This window comes from Dipodomys ordii, unplaced genomic scaffold (genome assembly GCF_000151885.1).
Source record: "Dipodomys ordii isolate 6190 unplaced genomic scaffold, Dord_2.0 Scaffold8, whole genome shotgun sequence".
In the NCBI taxonomy this organism is placed as follows: domain Eukaryota; kingdom Metazoa; phylum Chordata; class Mammalia; order Rodentia; family Heteromyidae; genus Dipodomys; species Dipodomys ordii.
The window spans coordinates 18,325,963-18,332,211 of record NW_012267224.1 but is presented as its reverse complement, the minus strand read 5'-3'; the positions used below and the strand labels follow the sequence as shown (position 1 = coordinate 18,332,211).

The 6,249-nt window shown below is 46.5% G+C and overlaps 1 pseudogene; it reads right to left on the bottom strand.

The window, feature by feature from the left end:
* Positions 1 to 4,280: 4,280 nt before the first annotated feature.
* On the bottom strand, positions 4,281 to 5,251 carry LOC105980163 (annotated as a pseudogene).
* Between the last annotated feature and the right edge of the window lie 998 nt (positions 5,252 to 6,249).

Here is a 6,249-nt window from a genome sequence, read left to right as displayed (position 1 = left end):
ATAGCATTCTTGTTTCTTCCTGTTTATAGATACTTCTTAATCAAGTTTTGAATCTGTATTCTAGAAAAGCATTGCCATCAAATCAGATAACAACTGTAAAAGGCGAATTGAAGAGATAGTGTATCAGCCAGGCATCTGTAGCTCACACCTGTAATCCTAGCTACTCAGGAGGCTGAAATCTGAGGATCCTGGATCAAAGCCAGCCTGGGCAGGCAAGAAAGTCCATGAGACTCTTATCTCCAATAAACCACCAGAAAACCGAAAGTGGTGCTGGATCTCAAGTGGTAGAACATTAGCCTTGAGCTGAAGAGCTGAGGGACAGCACCCAGGCTCAGAGTTCAAGTTCCATGACTGATTAAAAATAAAAAAAAGATATAGTCTGTCTCTGTCTCTCTGTCTTTGTCTCTGTCTCTCTAATTCATTGTTCTCTTCTGAAATCCATTTCATTTGATTTACTAACCTGGATTTTCAGCTTATTTCCTCCATCACCCCACTAAAAGTAACCAAAACAGCCACTCTGTTCTGGCTCTCTGCCAACAGCCTGAGTTCCTACTGCTTTTCAGTTTCCACACCACTATTTCTGTCTAGGCAACAAACACTGGTGAATCTCTGTGTCCCTCTATAATTATGGCCTCCAAAGAGCAAGACAATCCATCGAGGCATGGTTAAAGATGACAAAAAAATTTTTTTTTACTACACCAGAAAGGTGGCCTGCGACTACTTTGTCCTGGGCTAGATACCCAGAACCAAGAGCAACCTCAACCACCAAACCTCCAAGCCTCCAGTGGGCAGCCCCGACCTTTATTAGTTGGTCTGCAAACCATCAACCTCACTTATGACCTCCCAAGAGCGAGACAATCCATCAAGGCACAGACAGTGAAAGGTGGACAAAAGAAGTTTATTTACACTATGTACACCAGAAAAGGGTCTTGAGACTATCTTGTCCTGGGCTAGATCCCAGAACCAAGAGCAGCCTCCACCACCAAACCTCCAAACCTCCAATAGGCAGTCCTGACCCCCCCCCGACCTTTATTAGTGGGTCTGCAAACCTCCAACCCCAGACCTCCAACCCTCCAAAGGGAAGGCTTTTCCCTTCCTTCTCTTCCTCCTCCACCGCAGGCCTCTCCACTCTCCACAGGCCTGCCCTTGCCTGCTCCTGGAGGCCTCTCCACAGGCCTCTCTGGAGGAAGGCCCCAAATGGCCCCCAGAAGAGGCCCCAATGACCTCCGGAGGAGGCCCCAAATGGGCTCCCGAGGCTTGCCCTGTCCTCCACAGGCCTGCCCTGCTCCGGCCAGCTTTCCCTTCCCGCTCTCTCTCCTCCACGCCTACTCCTCCCCTCCCTCCGAGCTAACTCCGTACTAACTCCCTGTTTTCTCCTAACCCTTCCCTAACCGCTCCTCCCGCCTCTGGTTCCCCCCCCCCCCCCCCGCATCCCCCGACGCAGCCTATATATACCCAGATAGGCTGGGTCCCTCCCCCAAAAACGGTTTCAAGCCACCATTCATGCTCCTCCCCCAAGCTGCCCACTGTCCAATCAGTTCCTGAGAGCCCACCATGTGGGCTCGACGCTCCACCCATCCAGTAGCATGCCCCGCCCCTTTCGGCGGCACGGCTCCGCCCTCCCGCGGCAGCGCCCTGTGGGGCGGCGAGGTCAGCCTCCCAAAGCCCTGCTCTGTCCCGTGACCTGATTGGTGGAGCGGTGAGGCTCGCCTCTTGGGGCCCCGCCCCCTCCGGCAGGCCACGCGGCCACGCAGACTATTGGGCCCCCACGGGTTATTACACCTCAACCCTCCAAACTACAAACCTCCAGCCCCAGACCTCCGAAGCTCCGAACCTCCAGAGGGAAGGCTTTTCCTTTTCCTTCCTCCTCCTTCTCTGCAGGCCTCTCCACTCTGCACAGGCCTGCCCTGCTCCGGGAGGGGCCGCTCCACAGGCCTCGCTGGAGGCCTCGCCGCAGGCCTGCCCTGCTCTGCTCCGGGGTCGCCTCTTGCTCGTCTTTCCCCTCCTGCTGTCTCTCTCTCCACGCACGCCCCCCCCCCACTTCAACACGCAGCCTATCCAGAGGCTGCACCCCTCCCCCACTCCAACAGGTCTAACGGTTTCCAACCGCCATTCATGTCCCTCCCCCAAGCTGCCCACCGTCCAATCACTTCTTGAGAGCTGACAGCGCTTGAAACTCCTGTGACAGCTTGCCAGGTGGGGCTAAGTGCCCCACCCCCTCCAGCAGCCCTCAGTCCACAGAGCTGTGACGTCAGCCTCAACGCCCCGCCCCCTCCAGGAGGTGGGCCACGGGGCCAGCGCTGGTCGTCAGGGCCTCCCGTTGGTGGCAAGCTTTTGGGAAGGCAAACAACTGCCTCACTCTTCCTTGTCACCTTTCCTAACTATAGGGTGACACCTGCAGGCCCCTCCCCCATCTCCTCACCTCCCAGCATTACCACCGCCTGGCTTATCTGTTTGATTCTCTTCTCACTCTCTCGGGAATGTACACTCTCCTGCCTACACAGAGTAGATAATCAAGCATTTTTTGAATGGATGAATGACTCAACCTCAGTGGGGTAGATTGTATTTCTCTTTTGTAATGGCCAACGGCTTTCATAGGCCTTGTATGAGTCATATGACTTAGATATACTAGGAAGTCTAACACGTAGCCCAGTTATACTCTATCTAAAATGAGAATTTAAAGGGCTATTTTTATCTCTCATTCTAGCAATACTGACTAGCAGTAGTAGTTGAAGGAACAATTACAGCTAATTTATGCTGAGGTCCTACAACTTGATTTGTAAACGCACCCATAGATTCAGATAGTAACTGTGAAAGTCTTAGTATTTGTCCCTGGGAAAGCATAATATAGCTGTGATCAGGACTGGAATACTTTTATTACTGATAAGTTTACAGACAGTATTAACACAGTGTCCTTTGTAAGTGTTCAAATAATTTTAATTGACAGTGACTGGGATAGGTTGACAATTGTGGGGGCTCAGAAAACAATGTTCTAAAGTGAAGGCTCCATAAGCAGTTTCTCTTTGAACTTTCCCTTTCCTGTCTGTCATCTTTCTTTTTTTTTTTTTTTTCAGAGCAAGCATTAGAAAGGAGAATCTCCTTCCCTAGGGTAGGGCTTAGAGACCAGAATTTCCTTTCCTAGAGTTAGTCACATAACTTACAATTATGTGTAAGAAGAGTTGAACATAAGGAAATTGTCTGATTTACCATATTCAAACGTAGTTCACAAGACTCTTATTCCACAGAGGTCCCATATCTGGGAGGAAGAAATGTTACAACCAAGATAAGAAGGATCTGAACAGATGGGTTTTGCTTGGTTTCTAGCAGATTAGACCTTTTTTGTTCAATCACATTTCTATATGACTATCCCTGCCTCATCAAAGCAACTGTAAAATTAATGTTTTCCTGGATCCCACAGGAAGAAGAATCTCTGGCTCAGAAGAGTTGGGCATAAGTTGTTAAATGTGTCTACCTGAAGTTCTCTGGTTTCTCTGATTCCCTGGAGTAAGCTCTTCCCTTTGTGAACTTGAACTTGGCTCAAATACCAATTTTTTTTTAAGTTTCCTTAGCACTCTACCACAGGCAACCCAATCTAGAATTTTCAAAAGGAACTTGACTAAAATCTAAAGGAGAATGAAAATGAAATTATGATGGAAAACAGAACGAACACCAACACCTTCATTCATTTGTTCAGCTAGGCTTCTCGAGGTCCCATCCTCCCGGGAGCACACTGACATCCCATAGGGCAGATGTAACTGTGGAGGCAGGCTGTCTAGTCTGCTCGCCTCCAAGTCCTTCTCTTTCTCCACAGGTAAGGTCATTGTTCTGACTTTCATGTGAGAGTCTCAGAGTTTAACTTCCCCACAAGCCAGGCCAAATGCCTTTCTTATTCTCTGTGCTTTATCTGGTCAGATGGATACTGCATAGTCCCAAATGTCAGGACTATGGTAACTGACCTAAGATATGCTTTCTATCTTCTGGTGAGACTGGCCCACACTGCCAGTCCACTCCAAAGAACAGACCCACACAGTGCTGTGGATATGGGAAGAATGGCATTCTCTCACGACCTTATTTTCACTCACCCATTCACAAGTAGGTCTCCTACAATCAGACCATCCTTCCTAATACTAGCCCAATTCTGGGACCCAACTTAATACACAGCAGTGATTCCCTATTACTTTCTAGGCCACCATAGTAGCATTCATTGCTCTTCATAGGGTCTCACCCCTTTCTGCCTCTCTGAATGATTTGGTGTCTAGAACATCTTACTTCTCCCACAATTAGGCCTTTATTTTTTCACACCTCTTTCCAAGATCTGCTGGCCCTGAAGACTCAAATTCAGAGGCATCTCCTGTGGCAATCTTTAAAAAAAATCATACCAGGTCATTTTTAAATTAAAATCCTTTGATTCTTATTTCTAATGTCACAGAGACCATTTCATTAAGTAAAATGCCTTGATTCTTATTTCCAATGGCACATAAAGACTGTGGGTGAAATTCACCCACAGTTGCCAGCCTCTTGTTAGCAATGGTGAGGCAGATCTCTTTCCCTTGGCAAAGAGAAATCCAAGGTTTATTGCCTTTGCCAATAACAAAAGCGTTGGAAAACTGGGTAGGCAAAGCTTTTGCTGTTTGACATCTTACACATGGACCCCATGGAAAGAGCCTGGATTTCTCTCTCTGTTGCTAATCACACCAATTCTTCCCAACTTAGCATCTCTGGTCACTATATACAGGTTATCAGTGTCAAACTTGATGAAATCTGTGACCTTGATGTGGAGATCTGGCTAGAAAATGGTTTGAGTATCATGAGTCACCAGATGATCTTTGTGCCCACAAAGATCTTTCTCACTTCGCACAACTTGTAATTTGGGACCCTCAGGTATAATGTGGTGAACAGCAAAGAGACCTTTGGTGTCATAGATTAGACAGAAATTCTCCCCGGTCTTGTTCATGTTGATGACATCCAGAAAACCAGCAGGGTGGGTGATAGCAGTTCTGACTTTGCCATTAATCTTAATGAAACACTGCATGCAGAATTTTGTGACTTCATCTCCTGTCAAGGAGTACTGAAGACTGTTTCTTAGGAAAATGCTGAGAGGCAGACATTCTCTCAGCTTGTGGGGGATGGGTGGGTGAATGGATGAGGAGCAAGCACACAAGTCAGTTTGTCCAACATCCAATGCTTGGCAGTGGCTACCCACTTCAGATGCTTCTTGGGACCATGAGCCATGGCTGCCACTAGGAAATGAAAGAGCTACTCTGGTAACCTTTATTTAGAATTTTCCAGCCTATGTTTTTCTTCTGTGCTTCTATAGAACACTAGGAATCTCTTAACTGTAACAGTTACTGAGTGTAAATGTTGCTTTGCTTGTCTGTCTCTCTGACTAATTGAGAGTGCCTGCTACAGGCATTCATAAATATTTGATGCATGGATGGAAGGATGAAAACGCACTTGGCTATAAAGCCAAGAGAAATATCAATTTATTGGAGGATGACTATTTTCTTCCCTAAGTATTATAGAACATGCAGATGGGGACTTTCCTCTAATTTATAGTGTTATATCACTGGTTTCATGAAATTTCAGAAGGCTTTAAGTTTAGTATTCCATAAACTTATAAGGGCAAAGGAATAGCCAAAAAATACTTATGTTTATTTTCATGTATTAAAAAATGATACTAGTGTCTCAATAAACGTGTTATATTTTTAAAAATTAACAGTTGGAGCTGGGTGCCAGTGGCCCACGCCTATAATCCTAGCTTCTAAGGAGGCTGAGCTCTGAGGATCTCAGTTAGAAGCCAGCCCAGGCAAGAAAGTCTGTGAGACTCTTATCTTCAAAAACTACTCAGAAAAGGCTGGAAGTGGCGCTAGGGCTTAAGTGGTAGAGCACTAGTCTTGAGCACTAGTCTAGAGAAGCTCATGGACAGCACCTAGGCCTTAAGTTCAAGACCCAGGACTGGTAAAAAATTTTTAAAAAAAAAAGAATAAAAGAGATTAACAGCAGATTACTAACTGACATTGATTCTTATGGGTTAAGAAATGTTTCAGGCTGGGCTTAGTGGCTTATACCTGTAATCTTAGCTCCTCTGGAAGCAGAAGTCAGAAAGATGGAAGTTTGAGGCTAACCCAGACAAAAGGTTTGTAAGACACAAACTTTAGTGGCATGTGCTTGTCATCCTAGTTGTATGAAGAGCTTAAAGCCAGAGAGTTGCAGACCAGGCCAGCCTGGGCAAGAAAAGCAAGACCCTAC